This window comes from Triticum dicoccoides, chromosome 7B (genome assembly GCF_002162155.2).
Source record: "Triticum dicoccoides isolate Atlit2015 ecotype Zavitan chromosome 7B, WEW_v2.0, whole genome shotgun sequence".
NCBI lineage: Eukaryota > Viridiplantae > Streptophyta > Magnoliopsida > Poales > Poaceae > Triticum > Triticum dicoccoides.
This window is the reverse complement of record NC_041393.1, coordinates 475,160,643-475,182,569: the sequence shown is the minus strand read 5'-3', so window position 1 is coordinate 475,182,569 and position 21,927 is coordinate 475,160,643.

Genomic DNA, 21,927 nt, shown 5'->3' with positions numbered 1-21,927 from the left:
AGAAGCAACGCCTGAGTTGAGAGATGTGGAAGACATCATGCACTTTGGAAAGATGTGGGGGTAGTTCCAACTGGTAGGCAACCTCTCCTCGTTTAGCGAGAATGCGAAAAGGACCAATGTAACGAGGAGCCAACTTGCCCTTGATACCGAAGCGATGGGTACCCTTCAAAGGAGTGACCTGAAGGTAAGCTTTGTCGCCAATTTCATAAGTCATATCCTTATGATGGCGGTCATACTGACTCTTTTGACGAGACTGGGCTGTTTTCAAGTTCTTATGAATGATGCGAACTTGCTCTTCTGCCTCCTGGATCATGTCCGGTCCAAAGAATTGTCTTTCACCGGTTTCTGACCAGTTCAAAGGTGTTCGACATCTTCGTCCATAGAGAACCTCAAAAGGAGCTTTCTTGAGACTGGATTGATAGCTATTGTTATAAGCAAACTCGGCAAAAGGAAGATATTTCTCCCAATCCATACCGAATGAGATAACACAAGCTCTAAGCATGTCTTCGAGAATTTGGTTGACCCTTCCACCTGACCACTCGACTGAGGGTGGAAAGCGGTGCTGAAGGAAAGATGGGTTCCCATGGCAGTTTGGAAACTCTCCCAGAAATAAGAAGTGAAAAGACTACCATGGTCTGAATTGATCTCTAGTGGAACACCATGAAGTGACACTATCCGAGAAATGTATAAGTCAGCGAGCTGACTAGCAGTGATACTCTCTCGAACAGGAAGGAAGTGAGCCACTTTGGAAAGACGATCAACGACTATGAAGATAGCGTTATTCCCTTTCTTGGTCCTGGGAAAGCCGGTGATGAAATCCATACCAACTTTATCCCATTTCCACTCAGGAATAGCTAAAGGCTGAAGGGTGCCAGCAGGTCTTTGATGCTCTGCCTTAACGCAATGACAAACGTCACAGTTAGCAATAAACTGAGCGATTTCTCTCTTCATCCTAGTCCACCAGAACCTCTGGTGTAGGTCCTGATACATATTAGTACTACCGGGATGAATCATGAGAGGAGATTCATGCGCCTCCTTAAGAATCAATTGTCGTAGATGTTGATTCTTGGGAACCACCAAACGATTCTCAAAGAAAACAACACCACGATCATCCATAGAGAAACATCCACCAACTCCCTTCTTAATGTTTCCCTTGATCCGAGAAATTCCTGTGTCTTGCTTTTGAGCGGCGATAATCCGATCCTCAAGATCAGGTTTTGCCACCAAGGTAGAAAGGAATCCGTGAGGAGCAATGTGAAGGTTAAGCTTACAAAATTCCTCATGGAGAAGTGGTTGGCCTTGCTGCAACATGAGATTGTTGCAATAGGATTTACGGCTTAGATCATCAGCCATGACATTGGCTTTGCCTGGGGTGTAGGTAATCCCTAGATCATAATCTGTGATCAACTCCAACCAACGTCTTTGCCTAAGGTTCAAATCTGGTTGGGTGAAGATATACTTGAGGCTCTGGTGATCGGTGTAGATCTCACAACGTTTACCAAGAAGGTAATGTCGCCAGGTCTTGAGTGCATAGACTACGGCTGCAAGCTCTAGATCATGTGTAGGATAATTCTCCTCATGTGGATGCAACTGTCGAGATGCATAGGCAATCACATGACGATCCTGCATAAGAATGCAACCTAGTCCCTGTCGTGAGGCATCACAATAGATAACAAAGTCTTTAGTGAAATCCGGTGGCACAAGTATGGGAGCAGAAGTCAGGCGTCTTTTCAGTTCCTGAAAACTGTACTCACACTGTGGGACCACTCAAACTTTTTATCTTTCTTGAGAAGTTCCGTGAGAGGTTTGGCCACTTTAGAGAAGTTTTCAACAAAGCGGTGGCAATAGCTGGCTAGACCAAGGAAACTCCTAACTTGTTTAACGGTTTCAGGTGGAGTCCAATCGAGAAGGGCCTTAACTCTCTCGGGATTGACAGCAATGCCTTTACCGGAGATTACGTGGCCTAGATAGGTCACTTCTGGCAACCAAAATTCACACTTGGAGAACTTGGCATAAAGGCGGTGCTCTCTGAGTTTTTCTAACACAAGTCTAAGATGTTCGGCATGCTCCTCCTCGTTCTTCGAGTAAATAAGAATATCATCGAGGTAAACCACGACGAACTTATCTAAGTACTCCATGAAGATCGAGTTCATCAAGCGGGAGAATGTAGCTGGAGCGTTGGTTAGACCGAAGGACATGACGGTGTACTCGTACTGGCCATAACGAGTGACAAAAGCCGTCTTAGGAATGTCCCCATTTCTGATCTTGATTTGGTGGTAGCCTAACCTCAAATCCATCTTGGAGAAGACTGAGGATCTAGCGAGCTGATCATACAGGTCATTGTTCCTAGGGAGCGGATACTTGTTCTTTATCATGACCAAATTAACGGGACGATAATCTACAACCATCCGGTCTGTACCATCCTTCTTCTTGACAAAGAGGACGGGGCAAGACCAAGGAGAAGAACTAGGACGGATGGAACCCTTTTGCAAGGACTCATCAAGTTGTTTCTTAAGCTCGGCTAGTTCTAAAGGTGCCACTTTGTAAGGTCTCCTAGAAATTGGAGCGGTTCCTGGGATAAGATCTATGACGAACTCTACATCTCTATCAAGTGGAACACCTGGCAGTTCCTCTGGAAAGACATCCGGAAAGTCAGGGACTACCGGGATATCTTCAAGGTTTGGAAGAGGGCTAGCATTAAGAGAATAGAGCTGACGCTTTGCAACTCTAGTGAAGATAGTGACTATCTTGCCAGATGGGTGTGTAAGCTGAACAGACCTTGTATAACAATCAATCTTGGCATGATGAGCTGTCATCCAGTCCATACCCAAGATGATGTTAATGTCTGAGGACTTGAGGGCTACAAGTGATGCAAGGAATACAAGTCTATCAACAAGGATTTCATTACCATGGCTGATTCTGGTCGTCTGCCATCTAGACCCTGGGGTTTGGATTTCAAGCGGAGTTGGCATGTCACAAAATGACATGTCGTGCAAACGAGCATAGCCTTCAGAAATGAAGGAGTGATATGCTCCAGTATCGAATAGAACCGATGCTGGATGACAGTTGACAAGGAGTGTACCAAGAACGACATCCGGATCATCATGAGTGTCTTTAGCTGAGACGTGATGCACATGTCCATGTTTGGTGGGGGCTGGCTTGGCACTGATCGTCTTGCTTGATGGCTTAACACAACCAACAGTCTTCTCAGGCTGGGGTGGAGCATAACTGGCCTGAGAGCAGTCACGTGCATAGTGTCCTGGCTTCCCGCATGTGAAGCAAGTCCCTGAGGTTGGACGTGGACCCGCACTAACAAGCGGTCTACCAATAGGCCTGGGTGGAACATACGACCGAGCTGGGGGAGGCACCACATAGGGTGGTCTTGGTGTATATCCAGAAGGAAGAGCGGAGTTTGGAACCCAAATCCGGCGCTTCTGAGAACTGGAGCCGGAGGAAGATCCCAAATCACGGGTGTGCTTACGGGACTCCTCGTAAGTGAGCTATGATGTCTCTGCATTAATGGCCTTGTTCACAAGAGCTTGGAATGTATCACAATGATGTAGGTGGAGATCACGACGCAACTTGGGGTTGAGACCCTTCCGGAACCTAGCCTGCTTCTTGGCGTCTGTGGACACTTCTTCTGTGGCATAGCGGGCGAGGTTCTCAAATTCTCTACTATAAGCATCAACAGCCATCTTACTCTGGGTGAAACTACAGAACTCTTCTCTCTTGCGATCGATGAGGGCTTCAGGAATGTGATGCTCGCAAAAAGCCTCAGTGAAATCTCTCCAGGTAGGGATCTGGCCAGCTGGAAGCATAGCCTCATAGTTCTGCCACCAAAGACTAGCAGGACCTTCCAGGTGGTATGTGGCATAGGTGACCTTGTCATCTTCAGCTACGTTCACGGAACGCAACTCATGAGTGATGCTACGGAGCCAGTCATCTGCATCGAGTGGCTCAATAGAATGATGAAAGGTGGGTGGGTGCAAGCGAATGAAGTCATGAATGGTTACAGACCCTTTGAACAGATGTGCGGTGTTCTCCTCGATACGTGCCAACAGGCGGTTAGACTCACGCTTGTTTCTCTCCATCTCTAACATGAACTCGGTCAACAAAGGCGGGTCAGGAGGATCCTCATCCCTACCATCTCCGTGGTTCTGGCTACGAGCAACAGAACTTCGCTTAACTGATGACATCCTGAGAAACGAAACCAAGGACGGAATCAGCATCAACTATAGGCTATAGAATGAAGGATAAGGAAATCAGTATCCCTCAAACTCCTAGGGAAATTCTGGCAGCATAACGACAGTAAAATGCTTAGAATGAGACATCCTGCTAAAATGGGGTAGTACAACAACTCAACATCACCACTCAAGGTACTGAGATCATACTAAACAGGCTACACCGGAAGTACTCAAAACTGGGATATGACTCTAATCAACCAACCCTATGGAACTACGGAGTAGTAACACGTGATCCTGATAGATGGAAGAGAAATCCTAGTTCCTTAACCCCGTAGGAAAGGTAGGATGACTCAGATCAGAAGGCCATGAGGTATAAGGAGTAAAAAGAGCCTTACGTTCCTTCCCACAATCAATTCCCTTACATAACTAAAGAATTTCTAGACTCAACTTCGACCAGTTTGGCTTGGTAATCGTACAGGCAGTCAGGCTCTGATACCAAAGCTGTCAGGACCCCGATACTATGCCACACCTATCTAGCATGTAACACCTCATATCACTTTGCGACCTCACGCACGGTATTCCCACGGGTGTCGCCTTACCATGCCCGAGACCGTTTGCGCCTTTTGGCACACGTATATGATAGTGTCGCTAGCATCCATATGACAAAGAACCCGGGCTGACATGGCTAGTCATGAATCCAAAGTGGCACTAACTTACAGGGACAGGCATACATGACCCAGCATCGAACATGTCGATCATCAGCGAGTGAATCCAGGCTGTAGCAACTGGGCTAGCAGGACTCCGGTAAACCGGGCTGTAGCAGGATGACATGACTGCGGTAGACCCCGCGTGACATTTCCCTGAAGGGACAGACACAGGAACGAAGAAGGACACGTGCCGGCCAGCCTAAGTGTTCCGGAGCAGTAGCAAGCTACCAGGGCTCAATGGAAGCACTAGGAGACATTTCCCGGTAAGAGAGGCTACTAAGGATAAACAACTAGATAGTCAGTTCCCACACATAGCAATACACATTACACGTACGCATAACATGCAAGTATGTGCTGTACAACATGGCATCACAACATAACTCAACAACTCATATAGATAAGGCTCAAAGAGCCAACATAGCATTTATTTCAAACAGGGGTCACATGACCCAACAATCAGAGCATACAAGCAACAAGCGGAAGTATTACATGTCTGAGTACAGACATCTACAAATGAAAAAGGCTGAAGAGCCTGACTATCTACAACATCCAATCAAGATCATAGCTGAGGTACAAGCTACTTGTCGAAGTCCACAAGAACACTAGTAAGACTGAAGTCTCCGCTGCAAAAAACATAAATAAAGCAACATGGGTACAAAGGTACTCAGCAAGACTTACATCAGATCCTATCATACATGCATTTGTATCAAGAGGGTAATGTGGGGTTCAGTTGCAGCAAGCCAGCTTTGACTCAGTGGCTATCCTGTTCTACGACTACGAGAAACTTCTTTGAGGTGAGATGGTGCACACGAGTCCACTAATCACCACACAATACACTACTATGGATTCATCCCCGTCTCCCTACGAGAAGGCCATCCATAGCACTCACACTTGTCTTGAGCATTTTAGAGTATCCACTTCGAGTTATCTATGTACCATGTAAGCATCCAAGAAGTCCATAACCGCGGACCCGGCTATTTGAATAGATCATGTTAACCCTGCAGGGGTGTACTTCTTCACACACGCTCTCGCCACTTACCGCCATGTACACGTCATGCAACTCGGCAACCTTCAAGCGGAAGCCTGGCGAGGGTGTCGGCCACGACCTGACTAACCACACAAGACTCTAGTCCAGGTTTATCGCCTATTCGGGTTCCATTCGCAAGGAGATCCGGCCGGGGTTTCGCTCACGGCCCCAAACGATGTGTGCAGGGTTCCCAAGCCCACCATCCGGGTGCCACTCGGTACACCAGGCCACGTGTGCCTAGTCTGTCCCAAGCCCACCCCGTCGGGTGCCACTTGGTAGAAAAATAGCACTACCTACAAACACCAGAAACTAGTTGCAACTCCTAGACATAGATCAAGTTGGTTAATAAGTCGAGAGGGCTTGGAGCACCCGGAGCCCAATGTGTGGTAGTATCGAGTCATTGGACAACATACATAGAACTCAGTGCTTAAGGACGGTTCCAGTGAGACAACCCACCATGTACTCCTACATGGCCTCTCACCGCTACCTTTACCAAATCGTGTTCACACACTTCACTCTCAACATTAGAACAAGAGCACTGCACTCCAATTCATTCCCAATGAATCAGACCTGACACACTCTAAGCAATAGCAGGCATAACATGGTAGGAACACAACAATGGCTTCAATCAACTCCTACACATGCTAGTGGGTTTCAACTATTTACTATGGCAATGACAGGTCATGCAGAGGAATGGGTTCAACTACCACAGCACAAAGTAGCAATTGAATCGTTGTTGTCCTAATGCAATAAATGAGAGCAGGAGCGAGAGAGTAGGATTGTATCGGAATGAACAAGGGGGTTTGCTTGCCTGGTAGATGAACAAGGAAGGCACTGCTCCTCAGACAGGTACTCTGGAACGGTCTCTGGAGCAGGACCTATCGAGAAGGAATGGTGCCATCAATCAAAACACAAACATATGCAACAATATGATGCATGATCATGGCATGTAGATGTGATGATGTTTGACCTAATGCAGCTAGCATTCATTTGGTTGAAGTCCATTTGAATCAAGAATTCAAATGCAACTCCAAGTTAAGTCTTTAATAAATGCCATTTTAGTGTTTCACCTATACAGTAGGTATAAGTTGGTTTGTCATGCATGAAACTAGAACATATGGATAGATTGCATTTTTTTGATAATTTTTCATATATAAATTATTTCAATCTGAGCTACGGTTGAATTTTCTGGATTTTCCTGATTTATTTTAATACCAGAAAATGAATAACTGCGTCAGCATTACAGAGGCATGACGTCAGCGAGTCAACCGTGGCTGACCGGGTCAAACCTGACGTGTGGGGTCCACACGTCAGTGTCATGGTTAATTAACAGAGTTAATTAATCCTAACTACAAACCTAACTAAAAAGGATTAGTGGCGCTGGGGCCCAGTGTCAGTGTCAGGGGGTTAATTGAGCGATGATTAGCACCTAACTAAGCAACCACGTCAGCCCGCCGGCGTTTTGGCCGGCGGCGACTCGCCGGACTTGCGCTACGAGCGGCGGCTGGACGCGCAGAGACCACCAGGGCGTAGCCCGTCGTCGTCCGCGTCCAGGGGAGCAGGTGGGAGGCTGCGGGGGCGCCGGAGCTCGCCTGAGTGGAGCTCGCCCGAGCAGAGCTCGGGGCGGCGGCCGGAGTTCGGCCGAGTGCGCGCGGGTGCTGCGGGGCACGGCAGGAGCTGTGGGCTGCGGCGTTGGCCTTATGGGAGGCTGCTGAGCGCGGTGGCAGGTGCACGCGCGGGCTGCGATGGCTCTGGCCACGACGGGGAGGTACCACGGTGGCGCGACCGCTCGGGTCTGGCGGCTAGCGTGGCTACGGCACGAAATCGAGCGTGGGGAAGGAGGGGAGGCGGAGGAGAACTCACGGCGGTCTCTATGGCGTCGTGCGCGAGCTCGGGGAAGGGTTGGAGTCGACGGGGCAGCGAAGACGATCTCCGACGACCGGAGGCGAAGATGGAAACGGCGACGGCTCCACGGGGCATCCGACGAGGCGCGGCTTGGCGGAGAGGACGAGGGTGACGTGGCGGATCTGGGGAGCGTGTCGGGGAGGCGAGGGGGAGGCGGTGGCTACGGCAACGGCGAGCGGCGGGGACGGCAACGCTCGGCTAGCGAGAGAGAGAGCAGTAGAGAGGAAGAGGGAGTGAAAGAAGGGGAGGGCTCGATCCAGACGGCACCCGCGTATCTATCCGTGGCGTCGACGTGGCAGGGGAAGCAGGCAGGCGACTAGGAGGTGGCCGGACGCGTGTGTGCGCGCCGCGGGCACACGTCCCTGTCCTCCTGGCACGGTAGAGATGACGACTGGCACTAGCCAGTCGGCTGGGCCGGCCTGTTGGGCCACTGGGCTAGGCCAGGCCGCACAGTGCCAGGCCGCAGGTAAGCTCCCTTTTTTCCTATTTGTTTTTCTTTTCTATTTTTCTGACATATGTTTTGATTTAATAAAAATACTAAATCATTTTATTTCTTATGCCAATTTTTGCAGGAGCTAGTGGTATTATTCCAGAGATCCTCATTAACTAGCATAATTTTTGGACAATATTGTATATATATAACAATATATATCCAAAGCAAATATTTACTACATTAATTCCAAATGCCCAAAATAAATACTTATGAGCTCCTAAAAATATGGTTTGATTTTTATCTCTGTCCAATATTTTCAGAGAGCAACATGAGCATTTTCTTGGACCTTTTTGGAGCAATTTTTATCTGGGTCATTTCCAGAAATGAGTCTGAGGGTTTCACAAATCCTCATTTCAAATTTAAATGGAATTTAAACATGATGCACACATGACTAGCTAGCCTCGAGCATACCAAAACTAGGGATGTGACACAGGCGATCGGTATGGTGTGAAGTGCTGACGCCGGCTGGTGGCTGCGTTTGCTGAAGCGCTGGCATCCTTCGCACTTGAGGACGAGCGACTCCGCGTCTTCGAGGGCCGTTGGCCAGTAGAAGCCATAGCGGAACGCCTTGGCCACGAGGGACCGAGATGCGGTGTGGCGCCCGCACTCGCCCTGGTGAATGTCGAGGAGGATGTCGATGCCGCGGTCCTGCTCGACGTAGCGCTGGAACATGCCGGTAGAGCTACGTTTGATGAGCTCGTTGTTGATGATGGTGTAGGCGGACGCCCGGCGCTGAACTTGCCGAGCCTCGGTCTCATCCATGGGGAGAACCCCGTTCTCCAGCCATTCTGATATTGGCAGGGCCCAAGATGGGGCCGTGATGGTGGTGAAGACGGCCACCTAGGTGGGTTCCGAGTCGGCGGCTCCTGGGCGGGGTTGAGCGGCCCCCGGGTTGGTGGCGGCGACGACCGGGTCCGGGGTGATGGTGGCCGGGTTGAGCTTAGCAGCCCCCAGGCTAGGTTGAGCAGCCCCCGGGCTGGGTTCAGCAGTCCTCGGGCTGGGTTGAGCAGTCCCTGGGCCGGCTTGCGGCACGGCCGGGTCTTCTGGGACGTGGATGGACTCGGAGTCCGGTGAAGGCTTGACGGATGGCTTGCGCAGGTGCTCGAGGGAGACGTCGGATGGGGTGGCTTCACGTGACGAGGCGATCTTGGCGAGCGTGTCGGCTGCCTCGTTCTCTATGCACGGGACGTGGAGGAACTCGCAGCCATCAAAGGATCCGGACAGCTTCTGGATGAGGAAGCGATAGCTTGCCATGGTGGAGTCGCGCGCGTCCCACTCGCCGGAGCACTGCTGTACCACCAAGTCCGAATCGCCGTAGCATAGGATGTGTCGGATGCCGAGTTCCTTGGCAAGCCGGAGGCCGTGCACAAGGGCGTCGTATTCGGCGACGTTGTTGGAGGCGGCGAAGTGGATCTGGAGTGCGTAGCGGAGTTGGTCACCCTTCGGGGATGACAGTACGATGCCGACCCCTAAGCCGAGTCGCATCTTGGACCCGTCGAAGTGCATGTGCCAATGCATCGAGTTGGGAGGCGGCGGCAGGTACTGGGTCTCGGTCCAGTCGACGAGGAAATCGGCCAGGGCCTGAGACTTGATCGTGGTGCGGGGCTCGTAGAGGATGGTGTGGCCGGCTAGCTGGATCGCCCACTTGGCGACTTGGCCGGCGGCGTCCCGGCACCCGATGATTTCTCCGATGGGCACCGTGCTGACGACGGTGACGACATGTTCTTGAAAGTACTGCTTCAGCTTCTTGGCGGTGAGGTACACGCCGTAACACATCTTCTGGTAGGGCGGGTAGTTCTGCTTGGAGGTGGAGAGCACTTCGCTCAGGTAGTAGACCGGACGCTAGACGGCCTGGATCTTGCCCTTCTCCGGCCGCTCGACCAACAGCACTGTGCTGACCGCCCGCGAGGTCGTGGCTATGTAGAGCAACAGCGGCTCCTTGTCGGTCGGCGCGGCCAGGACGGGTGCGGTGGAGAGCATGCGCATGAGGTCTTGCAAAGCTTCGTCCGCCTTGCCGTTCCATTCGAACGGGCTTGTTTTCTTCATTAGCTGGTACAGGGGCAGTGCCTTCTCGCCCAGCCGGCTTAGAAACCGGCTGACCGAGGCCAGGCAGCCTGTGAACTTCTAGACATCGCGCAGTCGGGTTGGCTTGCGCATGCGCTTGATGGCCTTGATCTTCTCCGGGTTCGCCTCAATGCCGTGTTCCGAGACGAGGAAACCGAGCAGCTTTCCAGCTGGGACGCTGAAGACGCACTTTTCCGGGTTGAGCTTGACCTTGTATTCGCGGAGGTTGGCGAATGTTTCCTTTAGATCGTCGAGGAGCGTGAGGTGCTGCTTGGTCTTCACCACGATATCGTCCACGTACACGTGGATGTTCTTGCCGAGTTGTGGTAGTAGGCACTTCTGCATGCTGTGTTGGAAGGTGGCGCCGACGTTCTTCAACCTAAATGACATGGTGATGTAGCAGTACGCTCCAAAGGGCATGATGAAGGACGTCTTCTGGGCGTCGGTCGGGTCCAGCTTGATCTGGTGATAGCCAGAGTAGGCGTCCAGGAAGGACAGCAGCTCGCACCCGGCGGTCGAGTCGATGACTTGGTCGATCCGTGGGAGGGCGAACGGATCCTTGGGACATGCCTTGTTGAGGCTGGTGTAGTCGATACACATGCGCCAGGTCTTGTTCTTCTTCAGGACGAGGACTGGGTTGGCCAGCCACTCGGGGTGAAACACTTCCATTATGAAGCCGGCCTCCAAGAGCTTGGCGACCTCTTCACCAATGGTTCTTCTCTTCTCTTCGGAAAATCGACGGAGGGGTTGACGGACAGGCTTGGCGTCCTTGCGGACATGGAGTTTGTGCTCAGCATACTTCCTCAGGATACCCGGCATGTCCTTGGGGGTCCATGTGAAGATATCCCGATTCTCACGGAGGAAGTCGACGAGCTCGCCTTCCTATTTGCTGTTGAGGCGGGCGCCTACGACAACATACTTGCTGCAGCTGGGGTCTTCCGGGTTCAGCTTTACTTTCTTGGTTTCCTTGGAGGGCTTGAAGGTGGCCTCATCGGCCAGGTCCAGGGACGGGATCGACGCGTCGGGGGCCTCGCCGGCCAGGGCGACAATTCGGCCGAGCTGGCGCCACTCCTTGGCAATGACCAGTGACTCGGCCAGCTTGGCGCCATCTCGGGCACACTCCAAATACTTGCGGTAGTCGCCGGTGACGGTAATGAGGCCCTTGGGACCCGACATCTTCATCTTCAGGTACACGTAGTGGGGAACCGCCATGAACTTGGCAAGCACGGGCCAGCCCAGCAGCACATGGTACGCGCTGGACAGGCCCACCACCTCGAACCAGATCGGTTCGCGTCGGAAGTGGCTGCTGTCGCCAAACAGGACGTTGAGCCGGACCCGGCCTATGGACGAACAGGAGAGGCTGGGTACGATGCCGTGGAAGACGGTCCGAGGTGGCTCCAGGTCTTCGGCCTTGAGGCCGAGCTTGGTCATCGTGTCGCGGTAGAGGATGTTGATGCTGATGCCGCCGTCGATGAGGACTCGGGAGAACTTGCAGGTGCGCCGCGCGACGATTGTAGGGCTGAGGACGAGGGTGTATCCACCTGACTCGGCATGACTGCCGGGTGATCCTCCCGGGTCCAGGTGATCGGGCGCTCCGACCAATGTATGAAATCTTTCTTGGCCGGAACGACGGTGTTCACCTCCTGCCGGAGGAGGCGCTCGCTGCTCTTGTCGTCACCGAGGCTGGTGAAGACGATGTAGGCCGCGTTCTAGTCCAGGTAGGCGTCGTTCCTCATCATGCCGCTGACGGGGGCGGTGCTGGAGGCGGAGCCGGCTGTCCCACGCCCGGAGCCGGAGCTGGAGCCGTAGGAGGCGGGACGTCGCCCCTCATGACGCGCTTGGTGATGGCACACTGTCGAAGCATGTGCGTGGAGGGTCTTGCGCCGTTGTGATGCTTGCATGGGGCATCGAGCATCTCTTCAAAGCTCATGGCGGGTTGCCATGCCATCTTGCCGGTCTGCCGGCGCTTCGCTGCCGGGTCCGCCGCGGGCTCGGCGGCCGCGACGAGCCGGTTGTCGTGACGTTGCGCCAGCTGCTCGGCTTTGCGCTTGTTGTTCTGGTGGTGCTGCTGCCGGCTGCCTTCGCCAGCCGGCTTTTGTGGAGGGACCGGCTTGCCTTGCCGGCCTCGTCCAGCGCCACTTGGATCTTCATGGCGGAGTCGGCGTTGGCGTACTTGTCTGCCGTCACCATGAGCGCGGCCATGGTGGCTGGCTCGGAGCGTAGAAGCTTGTGCTTGAGGAGGGTGCCGTCTCGGCACCCGCTGACGAAGTATTGGGTCGCCTGGACTTCATGGACGCCCTCACAGCTGTTCCGGAGCTCGGTCCACCATGCGAGGTACTCGCGGCCGGTCTCCGTCGGCCCCTGCACGCACATGCCGAGCTGACTGGGGCGACCGGGTCGCTTGTACGTCCCCGTGAAGTTGCGAACAAATGCTTCCTCGAAATCGACCCATGCATTGATGCTGCCCATCGGCAGGCTGTTCAACCATGTGCGAGCCGATCCTTGGAGCATGAGCGGTGCCTAGCGCACGGCGAGACGACGATTGGCACCGGTGATGCCAATGGCCGTGGTGTAGTCGGTGAGCCGGTCTTCTGGCTTCACGGTCCCATTGTACTTGGGGGTGTCGCGGGGAAGCACGAACCCCTTGGGGAAGGGCTCCTCCCGAATGTGTGGGCCGAAGCACGCCGGCCCGATAGCGCCGCTCTCCTCCACCTCCATGGAGCGAGTGAGATGATCGAGGCGGTGGCGCGCGTCGGCGTCGTCGATGGCGCGCGGGCCGAGTCGACTGGCGGCTAGGCCCCGAGGGGCCGGGTCGACTGGAGCCGGACGCCGGCCAGGCTGGCCGGGTCTGCGCTGGGTCTCTGGGGCGGGCTCGTTGCCCAGAGCGTCGGCGGCAGTGCCGGCCGGGATGCGCCGGGTTCGGCCTTGGCCGGAGTGCGCCTCGCCGGGCGGCGAAGAGGCCGTGTGCAGGAATTCGCCGGGTCCGCCAAGGCGGGCGGAGCTAGACCCCGCCGGCTTGGCGAGCTAGTTGAGGCGATCCTGCTGAGTGTTGGTGGCGTGGAGGACCTCGTGCATCCGCCCGATGCGCTCCCTGAGCTCCTCGCCCGCGAGTTGGTCGAGGCCGACCATAGCTGCCTCCACAGCGCGCATGTTCTTGACTGGGGTTTCGTAGACTGTCCGGCCGACGCCGAAGGCCCGGCGGATCGCTCCTCCCCGGGCGCGAGTATCAGCGGCCCGGCTCGGCTCGGCCGCGGCGGGCGTGAATCTGTGGGCGGCGTCGTGCTCCATCTGAGAAGCTTCCAGACGGCGTCTGGTGGTGGCCAGCGTCTCGGACAGGTCCAGCATTTGCTGGCGCCTGTCCTCGAGCTGGGTTCGGGCTTCAGCAACGTTGGTGGCATCGACATCGGTGCCGATGGGGATGCGGACGCTCTGCATCGCGGCGCACAGCGGGTCGGTCGGATTCGTCCGAGCCGTGGCGGTCGCGGCTTCGGCAGCTCTTCTCGCCTTGCTCGATGAGGAAGAGGTGACATCGCCGGTGACGAAGACCTCTACGTGGGCGTCCATCGCCCCGGCAGTGAATCCGCCGCTGAGAGAAAGTGGGGAGTCGGAGTAGCTGAGCACCCCGCTAGGGTACTCGTCGGTCGCGAGCGCGTCGGAGACGCGCAGCGCAGTGAAGGAAGCGGCGAGCGTGCCGATGACATTGTCCGCCAGAGCGACGGACTCGTCGGAGTAGGAGGGGGGCGTCTGAAGCATGCTTCCGGCCAGCTCCTCGAACCGCCCCACGGTGGGCGCCAACTGTCATGGTGGGCGCACGACAAATGCCAAGGGATGGCTAAAGAGAGGAGCAGGCTCGAGGGCGCTGGTGTGCTTCGGAGGCGAGGTTGATATGCGCGGGCGCGGGACGCCAGACATACCCAGGTTCAGGGCTCTCTGGAGAGATAACACCCCTAGTCCTGCCGAGTTTAGTTGTATGGTTGATAGTACAATGTTGCTCCTGGAGCTGTTTGGAGGAGGAAGGAGGCTGGCCAAGGCTCTGGCTGCTCCTTCTCCTTGGTGTTGCTATGTGGTGGCTAGTCCTATCTTGCTTGCTCTATCTTGTGTGGCTCTGCATGCCGTGTGTGTCGCATGTCTCTGTTGAATATCTCGTGTCTTGCTTGCCTGTAGGCGCGGACTCCTGGGGGGTTTTATAGACCAACCCACCCAGGGTTACAATGGTAATATGTCGAGTCGGTGTGTCCGTATTGTCGGCGTCCGGGGTGCCGGGATGGGTCCTGCTTGGGGGCTTGTGGTTCGTGAGTTCCCCTAGGTGCGGGCCCCGCGTGCCTAGGGGGACTGTGCACCGTCTTGTCAATCGTCATGGCGTGGCCGGGTCGAGTCACGCACAATGCTCTCCGTCAGGCCTCCGCTTGCTGTCGTCAGCGGTAAGGGCGGGAACACTGTTTCCGTGCCAGCCCTGGTCAGCGGGTAGGTAAGGAGCACTGTTGCCACGCTCTGGCTGACCACGGGCATGGGCGGGGGCACTGTAGTCTTGGTCAAGTGATTGAGGTCTCGTCCCATCGTACGGCCTAGATGGGACAGAAGCTGACCCATGGCTGGGTTGCCGTGGACGCCACGGGTGGGTTGGCTTACTGGGGAAGCCAAGGTTGCACCGGGTTGAGTTGCCTTGCGCCAGCCGCTGCGGCTGGGTCGACGTACCTTGCCAAGTCGAGGGTCTTTGCCGGGTTGCGCGCTTTGTCGGGTCGAGCGACCCGTCCTGGCGCATGCCGGTTTGCGGGGCGATGTGGGCCCCGCTGTTTTTGAAACAGATCCGGGTTCCGTTGCCTACCCGGGGTTCATCCCCCTGACAGGCTATGCGTTCAAGAACTACACCTTGGAAGAATTTCTTAGTGATGAAGGGATTGAACATCAATATTCATCTCCATACACTCCCCAACAAAATGGTGTAGCAGAGAGAAAGAACCGCACACTTGTGGAGATGGCAAGGTCCATGTTGGATGAATACAAGTCACCACATAGTTTTTGGGCCGAGGCTGTCAACACTGCATGCCATGCATCAAACCGGCTCTTTCTCCGCACTATATTGGAAAAGACTCCATATGAGCTTCTAACTGGGAACAAGCCAAATGTCAAGTACTTTCGTGTATTTGGGTGCAAATGTTTCATCCTCAACAAAAGAGAATGGTTAGGAAAATTTCAATCCAAAACCATTGAGGGCATATTTGTTGGCTATGGATCAAACTCTCACGCCTATAGAGTCTACAACAAATCCAATGGATGTGTTGTAGAAACGTGTGACGTGGTGTTTGATGAATTTAATGGCTCCCATGGGGAGCACGTTGATCTAAGTGATGTAAGTGAAGAAGATTCTTCTCAAGATATCTTGACCATGGGTGTTGGTGCACTTCTTCCAATGGAACAAGAACCTCATGATGGTGAAGAAGAAGATGGAAGCTTCACACATAATCAAACTACTTCAACACCCATACCACCACAAGCTCCTATTACTCAACCAATGCCCGTAGTCCAAGTAAAAGATGATGATCAAGTTCCTCTTCATGATAATCAACAAGAACAAGATCATCCTCAAGGGCAAGAACAGGAAAGTGCAATCATTGACAATGAACCTCAACAAATGGAAGATGAAGAAGAAGACCTTCCACCACACATCAATGATCTTTATGTTGAGGACGTGGATGATGGACATGAAGTTGAACCTCGCGAAACCTTAATCTCCATCATGCCTTGTGTGGTCGATCGTGTTGATGTTGACAAAATTCTCACCGGCATATCAGAAGGTAGAGTCTCCCCGTAAACAATTGACAAACTTTTGTGCTCACTTCTTGTTTGTGTCTAGTGTTGAGCCTCTCAAGGTACAAGAGGCATTAATGGACAACGATTGGCTTGTTGCTATGCAAGAAGAGTTGAACAGTTTTGAACGCAACCAAGTGTGGTCATTAGTCAAGAGGCCTACTACCGAGCACACCGTCATTGGAACAAAATGGATTTTCAAGAACAAGCAAGATGATAATGGTCTAATCATCTGTAACAAGGCAAGGTTAGTGGCACAAGGGTACTCACAAGTTGAAGGTTTGGACTTTGGTGAGACCTTTGCTCCCGTTGTCCGTCTTGAATCCATTCGCATCTTACTTGCTTATGTTGCTTTCAATGGATTTACTTTACATCAAATGGATGTGAAGAGTTCTTTCCTTAATGGTCCTCTACAAGAAGAAGTATATGTATCACAACCACCTGGGTTCGTTGATCCCGATCACAAAGACTATGTGTATAAACTTCACAAGGCGTTGTATGGCCTCAAACAAGCACCTCATGCTTGGTATGATCATCTTAAGAAGTTTTTAGTCGATGATGGTATTGTGAGAGGGGTGATCGATCCCACTCTTTTTACTAAGAGGGACAAGGGTGATTTTATCTTATGCCAAATCTATGTAGATGATATCATTTTTGGTTCTCCTAACATTCATTTGTGCAAGAAGTTTGCGGCTTCCATGACCAAGAATTTTGAAATGTCACTCAATGCGTATTTGAAGTTCTTCCTCGAATTTCAAATTCAACAATTTCAAGAAGGAAATTTCTTGTCTCAAGCAAAATACCTCAAGGATATCCTAGAGAAGTTTGGCATGTCTAATGCTAGTCCATGTAAGACACCCATGCCAACAAAAATTGTACTCATTGAAGACACAAATGGTGCCCCTTTCAACCCATCTAAATACCGCTCTATGATTGGTTCATTGCTTTATCTTTGTGCATCTAGACCAGACATCATGTTTAGTGTATGCATGTGTGCTAGATTTCAAGCTTCCCCTAGGGAAAGTCATCATAAGGCGGTTAAGCATATTCTTAGATACCTTGTTCACACCCCAAAGTTGGGTCTATGGTACCCCAAGGATGCTAAGTTTGATCTCATTGGGTACACGGATGCGGATCGGGCCACAGCAAAGTGGATGTTAAGTCCACCTCCGGCGCATGTCAGTTTCTTGGACGCTCCTTGGTAAGTTGGTCCTCGAAGAAACAAAATTGTATTGCCCTCTCTACCGTAGAAGCTGAATACATTGCAACCGCCAGTTGTGCAACTCAATTAGTATGGATGAGGCAAACTTTGAGGGATTACGGTATCACCTATAGACATGTGCCTCTTCTATGTGATAATGAAAGTGCCATCAATATTGCCGAGAATCCCAAACATCATACCCACACCAAGCATATTGATATTAGGTATCACTTCTTGAGAGATCATGTGGAGAAGGGTGATATTCACATTGCTCATGTTAGCACAGATATGCAACTTGCAGATATTTTCACCAAGCCATTGGACGAAGCAAGGTTTTGTCTACTTAGGCGTGAACTTGGTATCTTGGAGCTTGACAATAGTATGTGAAATCTAGTACCCATTCATGCATGAACTTAATGTCTTGTCTTGATGTAAGCATATATTTAGGGGGAGACATTCAATTCATGAGTATTCTCACCCTATATAATGCATAAATAGAACAAACACTCTCAAAGTTGTCATGGTTCTAAAACTATGGTACTTTAACATGATGGAGTCGTGACTATGTGCCCAAAGTCTACATCTTTGCGGTACTATATTGCATAAGCTCAAACATGGTGACCTCGGTCATCGCTTGTGCATTGCTTGTGTGGACCTTTCATTACTTTTTTGGTTGGGTTGTTATTACATCTTAGTATGGCCTTAGATTACTCAAGTTTTCTTTTCCCCATAATTCTCAACAAAACTCCTTGGCGGAGGCTATATCAAATCATACTTGTTGGTACCTTCCACGTCTCTCCCCTGCCTAGTCTCGTTGTCCAGTGACTGGACATCTGGCTCCTCAGCCAGACATCCGAGCCCTGGAGAAAAATCCTTCTAAGCTCAAACTGCAATCATGCACTTTCAGTGGCCGAACATTCGAGCCCTGAACATTTTGCTCCTTGACCCCCACATGCCGGATATCCGGGCTTATCCCCGGATGTCCGGCACGTTGGCCCTGATTCTTCTGCTCTCTGACCCCCGCTTGCCGGATATCCAAGCCTAGCCCCGGATGTCCGGCCCGTCGCCCGCAGCCACATATAACTGGGAAGGGGCATGGGATTTGGGGGGCAGTTCCTCACTCACTCTTGTTCATATCCCCATCTCGCCACACAGTCGCCGCCGTCGGGCCGTTGCTCCGGCGCTGCCCCGACCCTCTCCTCCGAACTCCGGCCCCGATCTCCTGCTCATGGACTCTCCTCCTCCCGATCTACGATTCTATCCAATCCATTTCTTGGGTTGTGGTGTGAATCCCTCGGGGGGACCAGTGTATTGTGGGATTCATCACCGGAGTTCCTCATGGCGCGTACCAAGAACTGCAGCCCCAATCGCCCCGATCCTTCTTCCCGGGGTATGGATGCTATCTCTCCTCCATTCTACTTTGATGGTGACCAAAAAATCTTAGGGCTTCACTCTCTCATGCATATCTTGGCATCTATATCTCTCTAGAGTTTTGGTGTCTCTTGCCTAAGCCTAAAAATCTTTCTATGTGCTCGGCTAATCAATTTAAATCATGGACATGTCACAATTTTTGATCTACCACTGGACTTATTCTATGGTCATGCTCAAAAATGTTCATCCCATTGTTTAATTTGTTTTATCCGTGTTCATACTTGTTGGCTCCTTCTCATTGGGATCTATCATTATCCATTCCAGTTGTTCGCCGGCAAGGCTCAACCGACTCTGATGAGCATGCTCGGCCTAAGAAGAAGACCACCACCAAGAAGAAGAAGCGGGCACCATCCACTAGTCCGTTGGCCTCAGATCCAGATGATGCGGACTATGTTGGGGAGGAATAGGATGACAGTGCACCAAGACACTCCGTTGGACAGTCCAAGCCTGGTACTAGGAGGGCGCCGATGCCTCAAGTTCGTGGTTCTGCAATGCCCGTTGTCCATGGTCGTCGCATCTCCATGGAGCTTCCTGACAGCGGGGATCGCCCCACTCATGACTTTACAACTGTGGGGGGCGGGTCAATATCTTGTGTTTTGTCGGGATGTCAATCAATATGAGATGGTGGCTGATGTCGAGGATCCTCGGTTCCAGACTCGTATGCAGCATGATCTCTATTCCAGTTTCGTCCATCGGCGTGGACTTTCTCCTCACTCATACTTGGATCTCAACTTCCTACGTGATCATCCTGCCATGTTTCCTAACAATCCTGTCAAGATCATTGATGATATGACTCTTGGTCCTGTAATGACCTTCAGGTGTGATTGGAATGAAGCTGCCATTCTATAGTTCTATGCCACCTGTTTCTTTTGTCCGGACAACACTCCCACCTGGATGACCGATAACACTACTCTGAGCATCACATATGACAGGTTTGTTCAGATTTTGGGTCTCTTCGGTGTTGGCCATTGCATCCACAGTATGGATCCAGAGTGCAAGCCCAAAAGGATTGATGCTTGCTTGCCACTTGTAAAACCTACCTCTCAGCTCACTAAAGAAGAACTTGAATATCCACTCAATGAGGTATCCATCTTCTGTGCTCCTTACTACATCCTCTATCATTGTGTGCTTCGTACTCTCTATCCTAAGAAGGGAGATCGCTCGAGGGCTCGCAACTATTGCATTGACTTGATGGTTCATATGCATGACAAACCCACTGAGCCTCTGGACACAGCCCATTTCATTTGGCATGAGATCCGTCTTTGAAGTTTCATTCAGACGTGCCAGTTTCCTCATGCTCCATTCATTCAGGCTCTGATTGATCACACTGCTCCCTTTGAGGTGGTTAAAACTGTTGGGCATTCCATTTGGAAGCCTCCTCCTCATATGCGTGTGGTGGCTACTGGTCAGACTGCTGCTCCTACTCAGCCTAGGAGGTCTGCTGGTGGGACTCAGCCCACTGGTTCCTCTGTTCCATCTTCCTCGTCGGCTCCTCGTGGACGCCTTGCCTCGTTCTTCGGCAAGGCTCAATCTGCTATCATGAGGGCAATCACTTTCAGCTGTCAGCAGAATCATGATGTTCAGAAGCGCCTCATCATCTCCAAGAATCAGCTCAAGCAGCGCCTCCGTGACCGTGGGAGTCCCATGAGTGACGATGATCCTATTCCCGTGGCTCCATCCACTTCTACTTTTGATTTCCCTTCTCATGACGAGTACCCCGAGTTCTTTGTTGATGATGATGACATCCGCCAGGAGTGATCGAGTTTGTTTAGTTCTTCGCCCCTTTTTACTTGTTGCTGTCAAAGGGGGGAAAGTAGTATCTTAGTATGGTCATGCTATGATGTGTTGGCTATTTGTGTTAGCTCTACTATTATTCAATTTTTTTATGTTGCTACCTATGTTATTATCTTGATCATGTGAGACTATGTTGTTATCTCCATGTTGCTACCTATGTTATTATCTTGATCATGTGGGACTATGTTGTTACCTTGTGGCTATGAAATGTTTTTAGTCCATGTGTTATGGTAGTTTCATATGTGCATGGTCTCTCACATATATATCTCCTGGAGATACATATGCATCCTAACATATTCATCTCATGCTCACAATGAGGGGGAGCTAAATACAAATAGAAACATCAACATACTTTGTATTCTTGCTCTCATGTTTGTCAATGCTAAGATTATTTATTGCAACTGTGATACTACATGTGTGATTGTCATCAATAAACAAAAGGGGGAGATTGAAAGAGCAATCATGCCCTTACATCATGTTTTGATATTGATGCCAATATACATGTAGGGGACTGACAATGGTTGTTAAGTAAATCTCAGGTGTTAGTCCCTGGTTCATCGAAGTGTGTGGATCAAGAGCATACAAAGTAATTTTACTCAAGGATGAAGCATAAAAATTGATTTCATATTTGTTTTCTTGACTATAGGATCCCGCACTATTAAGAGGGGATCGATAGGGTTAGTTAAAGGCTTGCTCTTGCCACAAACCTCATTGCCATACATGCACATGCTAAAACATTCATGTTTCTATCTCTTGGCTGCCGGATGTCCGGGCTTCAAGCCGAATGTCCGGGCCTCATGCCGGATATCCGGTCTACTTGCGGGATATCCGGGCCTAGCCATCCAGAGAACACTTTTGTGCTGTGCTGCACGCCGGATGCCCGGGTGTTTCCCCGGATGTCCGGGCCTTCCTGATACGCCGGATGTCTAGGCCCTATCCTGGATGTCCAGCCTCCACTACCCATAGAACAGCTTAGGTTCTGTAACCTGTTAGTGATCACGCCGGATGTCCAGCCATCTGCCGGATATCCGGGCCTTCCTGATATGCCGGATGTCCGGGCTTGGCCCCCTGATGTCCGACCCTTCTGTTTTCTGTTCTGGTTCTATTTTTGTTCCTCGTACCTTGCCAGGCCGGATGTTCGGCCCCTAGCCCGGATGTCCGGGCTGCCCATTCTCTTATACTACAACGGCCATAATTGTGCTCACACTATATAGCCCTTCTTCCCCACGGGAGAGGGTTGACCACTCACTTTGAACAAACCCTAGAACACATTTCACTCTCTCTCTCTCTCTCTCACTCCTCCACACGAATTC